General features: G+C 40.0%; 1 protein-coding gene across 1 annotated transcript in view; it reads left to right on the forward strand.

The window, feature by feature from the left end:
* Nucleotides 1-14,127, forward strand: part of HOMER1 (homer scaffold protein 1) — an 859,759-nt gene that overhangs the window by 112,772 nt on the left and 732,860 nt on the right. The gene's annotated exons all lie outside the window — the stretch shown is intronic.

Genomic DNA, 14,127 nt, shown 5'->3' on the forward strand with positions numbered 1-14,127 from the left:
ATTTAAAACAACAGTATAGAAAAATTTCATTTTGAAGGATACGTTCACAACTCAAAGCAGCCATACAATATATTCAGTCTTGTATCTGTATAAATATACTGTTAAAAAACTAGGTGTTGATGAATTTATTCTTGCTAATCCCAGAATAAAAAACATATAAAACAATAAATTAACTACTAATGATAAAAAAAGAACTGTATATAAATTGTATATGTGTATGAATATATCAAATAGTTATTATTATAAGGTATGATACATAATAGACATAAAATATGTCAAAAAAGTTTTTTTAGAAATAAATTTGTATGTGTGTATGTACGAGGGTATCATGTGAAAGTAAAAATAATTAAAAATATATATAAAAATATAAACTATATTTTATATATATATTTTATTATATTATTTTATTTTATTAATTTTATCATATTTCTCAAATAACATGTGTAAAATGTATGATGTACTCGTTAAAATCTTGTAAGTAGTCAATAAGTACACAAACAAATTTAAATATAAATGATACAGATACTAAGTCAAATAAAAACATAATGTTAGTAAAATAGACAAAACATAAAATACATATATAAATAAATATATTAATATATTATATTATATAATATTATATTATATAATATTCATTTACCAAAAAAGAGGAGCTTTTATAACATTAGATGTATTGGACAATTAAAAATGTAAGTCTAAAGGGCAGCTATGTTTGTGTTAATTTCATTTTTATTTTTGTTATTGTTATCTGTTCAGACTCCTTAATTTTAGTAAGCAACTAATATTGCAATGGTCATTTAAACCCGGGTAAATGAAAGCATTTGTACGCCATTGCCAAGTTAATTCTCGCTCCTCTAGAAGTAAGTTATATGGGCCACCTTTCAAATTTGTCTGGATCTGGTCCAGTGCCATAAACTTAAAACTATGGCCTATGTTACTTAAGATGTGTTTAAACAAAGCATTTTCAACTTTTTTATTTTGTATAGCGTATGTGTGTTCATAAACTCTTTCTTTGAGCTGTCTTTCAGTCTTTCCTATATAGAAAGCTGAACATAGCTACATACACTATGAGTTTAGAATAACAGCTCAGTTTATGTCTAATTTCATATTTTTTGTTGTTGATAGTTATAAATTCCCCACTACACATATGCTTACACATACTGCAATTTTCACAAATTTTCATGCCTTTCATTCTAGAAAAGTTATAAGTAGTGTTACTTTCCAAAATGTTTTTCAAATTGTAACCTCTTCTGTATACAATTCTAGGGTATTCAACAAGTTTACTGGAAATACTCCTGTCTTGTTGAATCAATGTCCAATTTTTAAGTAACAATTTCTTGATAATGTCACTATCCATATTATAAGTTGTTAACTTAACAATTCCAGACAAAGCCCCAAAAAAAAAAAAGAAAAAAAGAAAATGTAAAACAAAGGCATAACATCAGGGATAGTTTGCTATGATCAACTTCAATAGTAGAACAGGGGTTGCACTGGCATGCATTAAGACATCAGTACCTTCTGCAGAATTGTCACAGTCGTTACTCCCCAGTATCTCAGCACAATAAATCAGGACAAAGTGAAAGTAAAATAAAAACACAAAGGCATAACATAAAAAACAATGTGCTTATCAGCAAATATAGATGCTGGAATAACAGATTATGAAGTAAAATGCATTGCGTATCCCACATGTTTTAATGAAAATAGATAAATACCAGGCAAACATCTGAATATTGCACAACATTCTCACAGACTGTAACCCCCCTACCAACCTGTCAGCACAATAACTCTAGACAAAGCAAAACATTATCATAGAACAAAGGCGTACCATCAGGGATAGTTGTAAACGCTGCCGGTGTACACAATACTAGTATAACAGGGTTTGCATTTGTATACATTAAAACAACAGCTGTATATTCTGCAACATTCTCATAGCTATTAACTCCCCTCCCAGCCTCTCAGCACAATAAATCTGGACAGAGCAAAAAATTATCGTAGAACAAAGGTGTAGCATCAGGCATAGTTGTAAACATTGCCGGTATATGCAAAACATACTAGCAGAACAGGGTTTGCATTGGTATACATCTGTATATTCTGCAGCATTCTCACAGCCACTACCCCCCACTACCAATATTTCAGCACAATTGTACACAAAACAAAAATCCAATATTGAATATTCTTATGCAAGACTAGATAAAAAAACTATATCAAATGTGGACATTAATTACAAACAAGCCTTCCTTCCTCAGTCTCTTAGCAGAAGAATTCTGGACAAAGATAAAATAAAACTGTTGTAACCACAGCCCCTCACTCCCCCCCCCCCCACACACACACACAAATCATCTTAGTGTAACAACTCTGCAGAAAAACAGTTATACAATCTCTCCCTAGGTCCCCCCCCAGCAAAAAATAAAGTTAAAAATAAACCCAGTAACTTACCTTTTCTGCAGTTGATAGAAGGCTGCTACTAATCCGCTGCTTGCTTCTACTACATACAGACCAGACATATTCAGCCCTTTTAAATTGTCCTCAAAAGGACAGTTTTTCAGATCTTTTAGAAATCGCCATTACAAGGGCAGTTAAAATAGAGCTGCTTTGCTGGTCCCAATGTTGTTCCAGCAAAACCTGCATCCTCCATCCATCCTCACAGCATACCTCTCAACATCTTAGCATGAAAAATCTGGACAAAGCCAAAAATGATAGGGGTATAAATGCTTAAAAATAGGGACACTTTTTAAATATTGCTTATATAAACTTACAAACTTGCTTTCAGACGTTGCTTTAGCATACATTTTTCTGAAGGATATAAAGACTAAAACTTAAATGTATGTGTCTGCTATTTTTTAGTGACTTCAATACTCATTACTGTATAAGAAAACCACAAATTTTATGAAGAACAAACCAAAAATATAAAGCAAAAATCTGGATATTCTTAAATATCTGGGCAGTTCAGACATGTGCCTAACGTCGACAATCAAAAGAACTGACCCAACAGACCAGATATTAAGGTAAACCCAATCAGGAAGCTAGAACTTGCTTCTTGATTGCTACATCCAATCACTGAAGCGGACCGGATTGAGAGCAGCTAAGAAGTAAAGCAAGGGACCTGATTGGCTGCAGCCATCAAGGAAGTAAGTTCTTTCAGGGAAAAAAAAGGTGGAATCACGCGACGGCGCTGCCGAATTAACCAGGAGACAAGCAAGGAGGGGAAGCGATGTTGAAACCCGCGGCTGCTTCATACGGGGGCCCTCGTACGTGGGGAGATAATCGGGGGCTCCCCGCGGCCGTGGGTTTGGCGGGTGCCTAACGCCGGCTATGGTGACAGGAGAAACTCTTTGTGTAATTGCAAGTCAGTGATGGAAAAACATGGGAAGATATCAAGATGGAGGGTACATTTCTCTTATGAGGTCTGCCCATGAGATGGCCTTACATAAATCAAATGCTGCCAGATGCCTTTTGATGAAGGATGAGCCAGGCTCATGTCTGTAGTCAGTTAGTAATGTGAAGCATTCAAGGGGTGAACCCACAGCAGTCACCTTGGAGGGTACTTTCCAGGATGTCTGCATTACCTCACTTACGTATCAGCATCTGAAGCGTACGTACACTTGGCTCACTCCTGTGGTGAGATTACTTGAGTCACAGTACATGGGTTGAGTGTTTACACCCCAGACTTAGTTCTCCAGGATTCTTTGGCTAGGCTTAAAGAGATGTCCTTATGTCATCTCATGCCTGTAAAGCCCATGGAGCACACTCAGATGGTGAATATTCATTAACTCTTTGTCTTGTGGGACCTGTCCTGAAAAATACAGGAGTATATGCTTATGGAACACACTCTGATGCCTTTGATAAGCATGTGATTTTCCAGTCTAATTATTCCCTCTGTTGATGGGTCAATAGGTCTCTTCCTATGAGCACTCATTCAATCATTGCACATGTGGTGAGCATGGTTTAATAAAGGAGGGAATAAGAAATTCTGCCTCTACTTAGTACTCTAGGAGGGAGACTGAGAGGAGCAGATAAAGAGAAGAAATTCTTACCCCTTTGGCTTTTCAATTGGGTTCCATTTCCTGTTAGAAGACATTTGAGCTGTAGTCTTCTACATCTTGGCTGTTGTTCCTGTACCTCCCCCTCTCAAAAAATGTCTTTATCAGAGCTTGTGCAGAAAGAATGAGCACTCTTGGGCCATTCCTCTTCCATGTAGCCTCTCCATAGGAATACTATGCATGCACCAAGAAGGGCATGGATTCTGCTTCCCGCAAGGCTGATGCTGTGTACAAACTCTCAAAAGAATGAAATGATATCCAGTGACATCTTTGTGACATGTACTTTCACCTTTCCAGGTTCCACTCCTTATTAATGGATTGCTCACTGGAGAAAATGGCAAACCTTCCTGACTCTGTGTTCAAGAAGGATGAGCCCAAGACTTCCCCCACTCTGTGAACAAGGGTAATCTGCCCAAGACTTTCGTCCACTTTGTGATCAAGGAGGATCTTCCCAAAACATTACTATTGATTCTTCAGAGAGTTTGTGTGAAGCTCAGTGTGATTTTGGTACTCTGGTTATTGTGGCAGGTTGAAGCACATGCCTGTGCTGTAAGATGCGTCAATTACCTTAAAATATAAGCTCATTCAGGCCATTGTGAATGCCTCTTTAGATGAGAGTTCTGTTTCAGGGTAAGACTCTCAGGTTCCATTTAAGGACCTTCAAAAAAAAAAAAAAAAGAAAGACTAACACACTGACCACTGTGAAGTACCTTTATGATACCCACAACTGTTGTGCTTTTTCCAAGTCTACCAGTGTTTTAGGAATAACCCCACGTAGGAAGAGGAGGACGTCCAAGCACCAGGCAGTATTGCCTTCTCTAGTTGTATCGGTTGCTCCAGCAACCCATTAGTCTTGGACATGATTACTGCTTACGGTTGCTGATTAATGGTAAGTTCTTGGAGTTTGATACAGCTAGAAGAACCATCAAGAAAGACAGCTGGGTGCTAAATATGGTCATAAACAGCCACATCTTACAAAATTTAGTTCCTCGTGCAGAAAGAGCTTTGCCTGTTGACCAGACCAAGACTGAACTTCTCAACTGAGCTATAGAGATCCTTCCTTAAGAAAGAGGCTTGTTTTGCCTCATCATTCCCATGTATAATGGGAGACATCTGAGCTACTCTGGATGTCAGAGAATTCAGTGGGCTTATCCAGCAATTGGAGTTTCATTGGTAATTCTGCAGGATATCATATATCATGTCATGTCATGTACCTGTTAGGTAGTGTACTAGTGTCAGTGGTTATGAATGAATCATTTTGTCACATTGTTGTCGGAGGTAAACAGAGGAGGTTTTTCAGTTCTGTCTGGGTGAACTACATTTTCAGTACAGAGTGGTACTGTTTTGGCTATGCTCTACATCAACTGTATTTACCTAGGTACTAGCCACTGTAATGGAGGCCTTCTTGTACCAGGAGGTAGTTCTGTCAAGAGTATTGAATTCCTTGTAGCATCCTTGGCTTAGGCATTCTTATGAATGCAGATAATTGAATTCTTGATAAACTAGGAGAACCCCCCCCTAAAACCAACTCTGAAGACTGGTTTATTGAGACAGGCTGGATATTTTTCAGTGTTAAGTCATTACTGCTGCAAGGGAGAGCCCAGGGTGCCTAAACCTTGACTTTCTAATTGGGGATGTAACTGAAGGCCCAGGGTAAGACTCTCTTGCACCTCTTGGGCTTAGTAGCCAGTGTCTCTGCTGACTAATTTATACTTCTAAAGATGCAGCTGCTGCAGTAGTTGAACTATGTACCTTTGACTTAAGAGTTAGATGCCCTCACAGATTTTTTCATCTCCTTGCCACCAGCCTTTGGAGTGGTGGATAGCTCACAAGTCTTATTGTAGGTCTTCCCTAACTGAAGTGGTCACCATCCCAGATTCTGGTCAGAAATCTGTTCATTTGGGGAGCCCATCTTGGTTTCTCCAGAGTTCAGAAGTAAATTCCTAAGGAAAAGATCTTCACATAAACCTTCCAAGCTGTAGGGATTGCTGCATGCAGTGCTGTGAAAGAGGTGCTGAAGGTGGAGGCTCTTCTACCCCAGTGAAACATCCAGTGCATGATATAAGGGATAAACAGGCAGGATGGTACTTCACATCTTTACATAGCCCTTGTGCATAGAATTGATATATATCTTTCAATAGAACAGACTGAGATGCCCCCCATCAAAGACTTTCACATTCCGGGGCAGTAAGTTCACTGGCGGATTCCCTGAGCAGCAGCTGCAGTCCTGTCCTGGAATTCAGGAATCCAGTTTGCTGTCCAGGAGTTGGGATTCAGTTTATTAGGCGCTGTTGCTTGGTCCTCTCCCTTTTCTGTTCAGTTCATCAGGGTGGAAGGAAACTGATGTTGAATGGGTTCTCTGCTGTTGCAATAAATATTCCTGTTTTCCTTTTCGGCATTCCCTCAAATTCTGTGTTTCATCGCAGTATTCAGAGAACAAAGACCTAGACTTATCTCCCTTGCCAAATGGTAGACAAGAACCATGTGGTGGTCCAGCCTGTTAGGTCCCTGGCTTTGCAGAAAACAACCTTGGTGCAAGCCAGTACGACCCTCCAGTCTGAGTTTAGCAGCAAGTTGCTTCTCAGATAGTGGCTCCTTGCTTAGATCCCTTAATCATGCAGGACCTTTTGATGAGAATCTTAGAGGTGACTAAGGCCATGAGTAAGTCTTCTGTTCATCAGTTGTACTTTCCTAAGTGAAAAATGTTCTCCGGTTGGGTGGAGAAGTCTTCTTTGCTGCATCAGTGAGTTAACTTGCATTTAATCCTGGCTTACCCCAGACTCAACAGTGGCTGGTTAGAATGTTCTTTAAAAGGAGTTATGCACTTTCTCCTGCCTTGAAAAAAAAACTTCTTCGTAATTACAGACTTGCTGTCCCCCTTTTCTAACCACTATTACAGCAGCACTGATGTTTCTTTTGAAAGATGCTGTTCCTGATAGTCATCACATCAATTCACATGGGCTTTGAAATGCATCCCTTTTGTAGGGAGTCCTGTTTGGCCTTTCTTAAGGGCCAGATACCCATTAAGGCAGCCCATATTTCCTCCTGGAAGTCATGTCAGAATGCTATGTAGTGTATGGAGAGAGACATTATGGAGCTTTCAGACTGTGTGTCTCAGGCTAGTATGAGCCTGGCATTGAGCAGCATATTACCATCACCGAGGATGTCACAACGCACTGAGCAGCATATTACCATCACCAAGGATGATGTCACAACGCACTGAGCAGCATATTACCATCACCGAGGATGATGTTACAACGCACTGAGCAGCATATTACCATCACCGAGGATGATGTCACAACGCACTGAGCAGCATATTACCATCACTGAGGATGATGTCACAACGCACTGAGCAGCATATTACCATCACCGAGGATGATGCCACAATATGAGCAAAAAATCATTGATTTCAAAATCTCACTGCCTTTCTGGTGTCATTCTAAGGGAACCAGTATTTGTCAGTTTGGGAGGACATTGGCCAACAGACCACCTTGCTTTGCCAAGGAGAGTCTGCACCTTTCTCTCTAGGCTTTCGAATACTAGCTAAAAACTCTATCCACCCCCATAGTGCCTTTTCTATCCACCCCCATAGTGCCTTTTCTAGGCAATACCAAATTGACAAATCTACCAGCACAGCAAAATCAACTCAACAGAGCCTCAAGGTGTTACTGTGCAATGCTAGGAGCCTAAATAAAACAGCTACATTCCCTCCAAGCCCACCTCACACTCGAGATTGTAGATGTCTGTGAAATTACTGAGACATGGTTTAAAGAGGCAGAGTGCACCCTGACAGTGGAAGGTTTCAGTGCTTTTCACACTTAGACCAGTAGCTGCACAGACAAGAGCTAAGGGAGGAGGTGTCTCATATACATCAATATCAAGCATACCTCTGGGGTGGTCAAACAGGATGACATTCTGGAGTTCCTCCACATGCAGATCACCATAGAATAAATCCTGTACCATACCCTAGTCAGTTACAGGTCATTTTCTGTATCCCAAGAAGGTCACAGTGCATACTTGGACCTACTGGAGACACTTACTGTGCAACCTAACACCCTACTCATGGGATACTTTATTTACCCTTGTATAGACTGGGAATCCTACACAACCTCAGATATGTAGGCACAGAGATTCCTGGACTTTGTAAATACAAACACCCCTGACCAAATAGTGAATACACCCATTAGAGGCTCCAACATACTGGATCTCATGCTCCCAAATATGGGAGAACACTGCACCCCCACAATGTCTTATCCTCCTTAGTGAGGTCTGAACATAAAGCTGTCTCCTTCAGAATCAAAATCAAATCTGTAATTCCATTAAAACAATTGACCGTTATGAACTATTCCAAGGCAAATTACCTGTTATTAAGTGATGGTTTATCAAAATTCGGTAGCCCTCCAAACCCCAAGAACATCCAGCCTATGCTGAATTGCTCTCAGAAACTTTGTACATCCTTTTCAGTGGCTGCATAGAGACCATTGTATGTACCAGAAGTAAGCCCAGGACTATTTCCAGAAGCAAACCACCCTGGTGGCATCCCAAATTAAACAGGATATACAACAAAAAGAAAACAATTATAGCAAAAATCGGGAAGGGTAATTCCCATAAAGATAAAAACTCTCTCATCAAAGTAAGTAGGCCACTATGAGGGCTGATTAGGTCAAGCAAAGCCAACTTTAAGTTTAAGATAGCCTCCCAGATGAAAGATAACCATAAGGCCTTCTACGGCTGTGTCAGAAACCTCAAGGGCAACACATAGCAATGTGTTAAACTGGTGGTTAATGGTGCTACATTTACTGAGCCTAGCAATATAGTGAACCTGTTAGCAGATAACTTCAGTTCCAAATGTACCCCTCGTTCACTCACAACCATTCCCCAAAAATAACCTCAAACATAACCCTTCCAGCTATAGCTAGAGAGCATGTACTGGCTGCACTCACTAAAGCTAAGAATACAGCTTCAATGGGCCCCGATAACATCCCAGGATGCTTTCTGATTAGTCTGAAATATGACTTAGCAGGACCCCTGGAGTTATTATTTAACTATAATCATACTGCGATGGACATCCCCTTTCATATGGGAGAAGAGGAACTTCAACAGATCCTGAAAACTACAAGACCCATTAGTCTGACTAGTGTTATTTGCAAAGCCATGGAAAGAATTATCATGGAAATTATCAACAGGGACGTAGGATACCCCCAGACACTGGCTCTACCCCAGTTTGGCTTTGTCAAAGAAAGGTTATGCTTACCGAATCTGGTGGACTTCTTTGAAAAGGCCACTAAGAAAATAGATGAGTGGAAAATGGTGCACACTGCCTATCTAGATCTGGTTAAAGCATTTGATACAATGTCCCAGTCGCTGCTATAAACGAACTTAAGGAACTAGGTATAAACCCCTTTATAACATGCTGGATAGCTAGCTGGCTGACTGATAGGACACATGAGGTTAGAATCAATGAGGCCACCTCCACAAAGAGGCTGGCCACCAGTGGAGTCCCTCAGGAATGTGTGCTGAGCCTATTCCTCTTTGGCATGCACTTCTCGGATGGCAAAGCCAATGTCAAAGGCCTCTGGCTAACCAAGCTCACAGATAATTGCAAACTTGGAGCAGTCATTGAATCACCCCAAGATGAGAACACCCTTCAGGAAGGTCTAATACAGACAAACGCTTGGTGTCAAAGCCATGGCTTAAAACTCTATATCAAGAAATGCATTATATTACCTTTTGGAAATTCTGCCACCCATGTGTAGCTACATCCACAAAAAGCAAAACACCCTTAAAAGTTGATTCACTAGTCAGGGATCTGGGGGCTCATGTAGATAGTAACTTAGGCTTAGACCAACATGTGTTCAAGGTAGTAAGAAAATCCTTCTGTAAGTAAGGACATGGCATCTATGTGCATAGAGGCCCTCATCAGACCCATCATAGAGTATAAGTCCCCCTTCGGTATGTACCTGACCAGATACATGCAGCAACTGCAATGTCCCCAAAAGTTCCTTGGAAAGAGAATTCAAGGAGTAAACACGGTGTCCTACTCTGATTGCCTGAAAGCCCTGTCTCTCTACTCGGTGTCATACATACTTCTTAGAGGTGGTCTTTGCTTGGTATACAGGGCATCCCTGGACCATGATGAACTTTTTGCACACTCGCAAAACAAATAGCATCAGAACTACTAGATTAAAATATCTGAATTTTGCTTGTGACATAAATAGGAGAATTCCCATTCTTTGGAACAGACTGCTTATCTATGTGAAGCAGAGTTCCTCACACTACGAACAATACCTCGAAGGCGGTTGAAGCGGAATACTGTTTATTTCTTTTTAGCTGTAGTAGTCAAACTGGAATATATCTGGTGAACATTAAGTTCTAAAGTTGAAATGCCACAGTAGACAAGGTAATGGGAACACCTCCCCCAGTTTCTAGTTGCCTTTTCAGCTGCCAGGCTCAATTACAGTTGTTAAAGAGAACTCCAATTGCCCTAGTTCATCCACCCTCATATAGGTTGCTCCCAAGTGAAAATTTCAGAAATACAAAGTGCAACAGTATAATATCCACAAACCAAGCAGGTTGCATGTAAAGACTTTGCTTAGATGCATAGAATGAAAAACTAAAACCAAACAAACAAACAAAAAATAAGTAAAACATATATACGCACACTCCAGTGCCTCATAAATGCTTTAAGGAATTGTTATGAGGTTTCACTCAGAAGTGCTTTTTCAGTAAACAAAGTATTCCACTTCAACCACCTTTGTGGTGTTGTTCATAGTGTGAGATTAGTTGTACAACAGATTTTTTGTATTGGAAGCAGAGCTCCTCCCTATCCCTTTTTAAGTGCAACTTGGACCAGTGGATGGGTAATTGTAAATTCACCCCTGGTCTGGCTGCTATGTCTCTGATGGACAGAGGCAGTCAGTAAATCACCCCCTATAAATCAAATCTAAATTAAATTTGTGGGTCACATTTGGGTTGCACAGCTAGGGCCCTTTTTAGCCTAGTATGCACCTATAAAACTATGGTAATTGAATACATCAATTCATCTCCAAGTTTCCTTCCCATGAGCCAAATTTAAGAAGACTTGCACAGCCATATTAGGTTTTACTTGAAGAGGGTGCATGATTTCCGAAAGAACAAACAGCTGTTTATCTCCTTTGCATGAGGAAGAGAGGGGCTTACAGTGAAAACACAAATATTTTCAAAGTGGATTGTTACCTGCATTGTGTTTTATCTTAAAACAGCAAACGGTCTGCTGAAATATGCTGCTTTCATTGTTCTAGCCACCAGTGCTACATTTGTTGTTCATTTCAAAGTTGTCTGCATAGCTGACATTTGCTCTGTTTTGCTATATGCTTGGTTGTCAGTTCATATGTTCACTAGGCACTATAGCATGGATTGTAACTCCAGTAATTTTGCCTCCCTTGGCACCTTCCTGCTTCAGGACTCTGCTTTCTAGGAACTGACATATCAGAAGGTTTTGTTTTCACTGCCTGGGACTCTTCTCACAGTTAACTCACTGTAGATGGCTTTCTCACAGGTCAACTCATTCACTTTACATACATAACTTTAGAAGTTTTTGCAGTAATGGCTGTCCCTCTGTCTCTGGACCGTCTTTCCTTCCGGCAGTTATAGATGGGCCTTCCTACAAGTCATGAAGTGGGTCATTTAATTATATTCTAGTATGATGTGCATTTCATTTCCTGTCATATGAGTTGTTTGCTTAGAATATATACGTTGACCTGTGAAAGTTGCAGGGGCTAGGCTGAATTTTATGTCTTGTGTATACCTGTATGATTTGTTATGTCCTGAGTGCAGAAAACAGCCAAAAATGTATTCCTAGGCTTTGAATGTCAGCCAAGGGAATGTCCACAGTGTCCATCTAAAGGCAGCTAGTTGCACATTTCCATCTATGTGTAGCTCTTGCATTATTTTTCTGTAATACCATTTTATGTTACTTGTGTTAAGTTTTGCTGTCATCAGCTCAGGTCATGGCTAAATAGAACCTCAGGGCTAATCCATTGAGGCAGTTAACAAATAAGTACAAATTGACTTGTGTGGTGAGTGCATATCTTTTATTTCTGGTACTTTTACACTTCTTCATTACTGTGTATTCCATATTATTCTTCACAGTGAAACTGCAGTCAGTGTGTAATTCAGCACAATTTCATAATTCAGTGTTACTGCCCTTGTAACAGTTGGGGATGACAGGGATGTCCATTTTCTCCAGGCTCTTTAGTGAGTACATTTTTTCATGATGGACCCCCCTCTTCCATCTCATTTTCTTGTAGGTAACATACAACGTGGCTTTTCGGGTGAATACATTTTTTTTTCATGCTGCATCCTCATCTTCTTTTTCTGTTCCCTCCAGGTAGCATGCAACACAGTTTTTCAGGTGGGGCTGTTTGCTTTCAGCATTTTTAATTTGGATTTTGCTTTTGACAGCTTTATAATGACCTGTTTAAAGTGTGTGTCTGTATAACAGTCAACATTTGTAGTATTTTTTTTTTTCTTTTCCAAATATGCAAGCATATAGCTACTGATTTTTCACCACACCTGTAGTGTACATTAACCAAAGTATTTTGCTTTATTGAATATAGTCCCTGTGGAAATTATGCACTATATTTTATTTATTTATTTAACATTTGTTTACCAGGAAAGTCCAACTGGGACAGAGCCCATTTTCAGTGGAAGCCTGGGGAGAAACGTTCCAGATGCTTGTCTTTGGACACAGTAGTATCAGGCTTTCTTCCTTTCTTCTAGAAACATCTGCTGCATTTCATGCAACTCCAGCGCCTTTCTTTGAACTGCTCTCCATGCTTGAGCCGTTTCAGTTTTTGTTTTAAAGTGATATTTCTCAAGCTTACATCTTATTTGAATGTAGTCACCATTTTCAAATCTAGGTGCTTAGGATTTCCCTCTCTCTTCCTCCCTTGGCTGACCTGGTGTGACTCAGATTGAACTCTACAATTCCCTACAAAACGGTGTCTACAAGACTGCAATCAGTTTCTCTCATCATTTAAACAGATTGAACTCTACAGTTCCCTACAAAACGGTGTCTACAGGACTGCAATCAGTTTCTCTCATCATTTAAACAGATTGAACTCTACAGTTCCCTACAAAACGGTGTCTACAGGACTGCAATCAGTTTCTCTCATCATTTAAACAGATTGAACTCTACAGTTCCCTACAAAACGGTGTCTGCAGGACTGCAATCAGTTTCTGTCGTCATTTAAACAAAGTAGGTTGCATACACGAAAAGCATTTGTTAAGCTTTCACTTACAGTGCTGTGTAATTAAGCAGGTCACCATATTGGTCAGCCATAGGGCTATTTTTTTTCTACTTGAGTGTTTGCCTGCTTCCCCTGTAACTTAAGTAAATTGACTCTTACATTAAAAGCTATAATACTTTCCTTATAGCTTTAGGACATCTTAGGAAACCTTGTAAACTGCAATAGCCGTGCTACTTTCGCCCTCGCTACACTCGGGCTCTCTTCGCTCCTCTCCCTGCCCCCAATTTCCTTCCCGCCCCCAGTACCTCTAAATTTATAGTACTATGGCCACTCCCCCACTTTCTAGATCTGATCTGCTTTCATCTAGGATAATTCCACCCACCCCCATTCATCTACCTACATTTTAATAGCACCTATTAGCTTTCATCTGGCATTCTCCCATCCCCCTTCCAGTACCTTTACCTCACCACTCTATCTTCTGCTGTTGCATCACCAGGTAAAACAGTTCCTTAACTCACTAGCTGAATCACAGATAATGATGTACTCCTCTTTACTACCCCTCTTGTTCGCACCATACCTCCTTACCTTGTATGAAAACCAGTTTCTTACAGGATTTCAGGTCCCAAAAAGCCATACTGTCACCCCAGCTGTAAATCCTTCCACCTTCAACCATACTTACAGTACCAGATCCTATCCAACATCTTATTCAGTCTATCAACATCTCAACTCCAGGCACATTAGCTCTAGATCCAAACACTACCACAAACTAATAAATTCCTGAAGTTCATCACCAAGTATAGACTCAACCTAATACTTGGTGGTGATATTCACCCCAACCCTGGCCCACTCACTTCAGA

Source organism: Protopterus annectens, chromosome 2.part2, assembly GCF_019279795.1.
Source record: "Protopterus annectens isolate FY-2018-M chromosome 2.part2, PAN1.0, whole genome shotgun sequence".
Classification (NCBI taxonomy): Eukaryota; Metazoa; Chordata; order Ceratodontiformes; family Protopteridae; genus Protopterus; species Protopterus annectens.